The sequence below is a fragment of the Palaemon carinicauda genome, chromosome 36 (genome assembly GCF_036898095.1).
Source record: "Palaemon carinicauda isolate YSFRI2023 chromosome 36, ASM3689809v2, whole genome shotgun sequence".
Taxonomy (NCBI): domain Eukaryota; kingdom Metazoa; phylum Arthropoda; class Malacostraca; order Decapoda; family Palaemonidae; genus Palaemon; species Palaemon carinicauda.
This window is the reverse complement of record NC_090760.1, coordinates 69,006,234-69,009,885: the sequence shown is the minus strand read 5'-3', so window position 1 is coordinate 69,009,885 and position 3,652 is coordinate 69,006,234. Positions and strand designations below refer to the sequence as shown.

The 3,652-nt window shown below is 31.1% G+C and overlaps 1 protein-coding gene across 1 annotated transcript in view; it reads left to right on the top strand.

Annotated features, from left to right (window-relative positions):
- The window catches only part of LOC137628880 (uncharacterized), a 403,929-nt gene that overhangs the window by 253,481 nt on the left and 146,796 nt on the right, over positions 1 to 3,652 (top strand). The window lies entirely within an intron of this gene.

Below are 3,652 nucleotides of genomic sequence, written 5' to 3'. Positions count from 1 at the left end.
GGAATATAATTTCACCAAAAAAGAAACCCTTTCTGGTATATATAACCCAGGAACATTAGCAGTGGACTACCCTTGAATCTGCACTCTTTGGGTGTAGATGCAATAGGTCTTTCTTTAATTAAACCAGATGGTTCAGTCACTCACTGTCCAAAGGAAAAGGCAACCCTTTTGGTAGATGCGTTTGACAGTAAGCAGAGTAATGAGAAACTTGATCTTCCTCATTCTTGTTTTCCTAAGGCTAAGCTAAGTAGTTTACCTTTCGATCTCGTGAAATTAAAGCTTTCTTGATGGACCTTGATGGTTATGGAGATGTACACCCAAATTATATTTTTCCTTTGTTTTTTTATAAGGACTGCAGATTTCTTAGCTCCAAAGTTGTCTATTACTTTGCGCAAGTTAGCACGAAGAGGAGCTTTCAGCACTTGTTGAGGAATTGGTAATGTTAATCCACTGTGTAAATGTCCAACTGTTACCATCCAATTTCCATAAGTCCCATATTATCCAAAGTTTTTGAACGTCTTTTGGCAAAACATCTTTATAGGTTTGCTGAAGGTAATCATCTGTTCCCTAGTTTGCAATTTAGTTTTCGTAAAGGCCTTGGAGCATGTGATGCCCTTCATACAATCTCCAATGCTGTACAAGAATCCCTTGATTGTGGTCAGGAAGTTTGTATGATTGGCCTTGATTTTAGTGCTGCCTTTGACCGTGTTAATCACGAGGCCCTTGTTTTCAAACTCTCAACAGTTGGGAGTGGGTGTGTCGTTTCTTAGTATTATCATATAATTTTTAAGTAATAGATCGCAAAGAGTTGCAGTTCATGGGCACCATAGTGAGTACAGAAGTGTGATATTTGGTATCTCTCAGGATAGTGTTCTTGGCCCATTACTTTTCATACTATGTTCACGTGACATGTAGTTCGGTCTAGAAAACAAGCTTGTTGCATATGCAGATGATGCTACTCTCTTTGCATCAATTTCATCTCCTGAATGTAGATCTGGGGGTTGCTGAATCCCTTAATAGAGATTTAGCTAAAATTAGTGCATGCTGCAAATTATGGGGTATGAAGTTGAATCCTAACAAAACTCAGAGTATGATTGTAAGTAGGTCGAGAACAGGGGTTCCTCAACATCCGGATCTCATCATTGATAATGTTTCTTTAACTTTATATGACTCTTTCAAAATTTTAGGTCTGATTTTCGACAGCAAATTTACTTTTGAGGAACACATTAGGTCTGTGTCTTCAATTGCCCCAAAAAATTGGATTATTGAGAAAGCATTTTAAGATTTTCGGTGATCAATCTATTATGAAGAAGTGTTTTATTTCTTTCATTTTACCTTGTTTTGAGTATTGTTCTCCTGTCTGGTGTTCAGCTGCTGATTCTCATCTTAATTTGTTGGACAGAAACTTACGGTCTATTAAATTTCCTATTCCTGATCTAGATATTAATCTCTGGCACCGTCGTTCATTTAGTTCGTTATGCATGTTGTATAAGATTATTTATAATTCTGATCATCCTTTACATTCAGATATTCCCAGACAGTTCCATCCTGTTCGTAATACTAGGCATACAGTTAATTCTAATGGCCAGGCCTTCTCCATTATGAAGCTCAATACTACACAGCATTCTAGAAGTTTTATTCCATATGTGACCAAGTTGTGGAATGTTTTTATGTTGAACAGGATGGCATAATTGTTTTTATAGTTTATATATGAGATATCTGTTTTGATATTGTAACTGTGTTTAGAATATCTTATTGATCAATATTTCTAATATCGTTTATTTATTTCCTTATTTCCTTTCCTCACTGGGCTATTTTTCCCTGTTGGAGCTCTTGGGCTTATAGCATCTTGCTTTTCCAACTAAGGTTGTAGCTTACCTAGTAATAATAATGATAATAATAATATGGGATTTGATCAGTATTCATCACCACGCTGGCCATCTGCAGATTGGTGATGATGAGAGCATATATATATATATATATATATATATATATATATATATATATATATATATATATATATATATATATATATATGTATGTATGTATATATATGCATATATATGTATATATATATATATGTATATACATATGTATATATATATACATATATATGCATATATATGTATATATATATATATGTATATACATATGTATATATATACATATATATGTATATATATATATGTATATATATGTATATACATATATGTATATATATGCATATATATATATATATATATATATATATGATATATATATATGTACACATATATATGTATATATATATATATATATATATATATATATATATATATATATATATATATATATATTCCCTGTTGGGGTCCCTGGGCTTATAGCATCCTGCTTTTCCAATTAGGGTTGTAGCTTAGCAAGTGATACTAATAATGATATTTATATACATTGATATATATATATATATATATATATATATATATATATATATATATATATATATATATATATATACCGTATATATATTCAGTATATATGTATACATATATGTATATATATATATATATATATATATATATATATATATATATATATATATATATATATATATATATATATATATATATATATACAGTATATACACATGCATATACTTGGACCACTAAACAGTCACATGTCATAAAATTTACAGCACAATTAAGGCAATGAAGGACATCAATAGATTGATGAAAATGAATTAAATGCATTTGAAGATCATGTTTTTTTTTTCTTTCTTTTTTTATAGCTGATAAATGTTCAGGTATCCTGATTGTTTAGAGAAGAAAGTGTTTGGAAGTTATCACAAACAAAATGACATTAAAAAATCCATTCATGTGCCATTTCTCCTACGTAACTTGTAGCAATTCTTGAAATCTACTTCAATGAACAATACCGATAATACTTGAAAGTCATTCCTAGCCTTCATTGTATGTAAGATACCTTCTAACCTATTAATCTAAAGCCCTATCCAGCCTAAAGAGCTTTGGAAGCCAATTCTTGAAAGAAATCTAGCAAAAGACGCTTAAGTCGTTCAATGAAACTGGTCTAGAAACAGGGATTCTTTGAAGCGATCTCTTGATTCTTCAAGAGAATCCTTGGAGCCAGTCTGTAACACAAAGATCATTACAATTATCGTACAACATAATGGATCTTTGAAGACGTAGACAAAGACGAAGAAGAAAAGAATAATGGATCTTTGAAGACGTTTCTTTTAAATCCGGCAAAAGATAGCCTTTCAATTAAATTAATCTAAAGACAGGGGTTCTGAGAGATTCATGAATCTTCAGAAGGATCATTGGAGCCAGTCTGTAACACAAAGATTCTCACAATTGTCTCGCAGCTCATTGAATCTTTGTAGCCATATATTGAAAATATAAGTCCGACAGAATATATTTAAGACAAAAAATGAAATCAATCCAAAAACAAGGATTTTAAGAAATTATTGTATACTCAAGAGGATCCTTGAATCCAGTCCTTGTCAGAAAGATCCTCACAATTGTCTTAAAACCAATTGGATCTTTGAATCCATTTATAGAAAAAAATCTAACAAAGGATACTTAAGACAATCAGTGAAATTGATCTAAAAGTATGTATTCTTAGAAATTCTTGAATCCTCCAAGGGATCCTTGGAGCC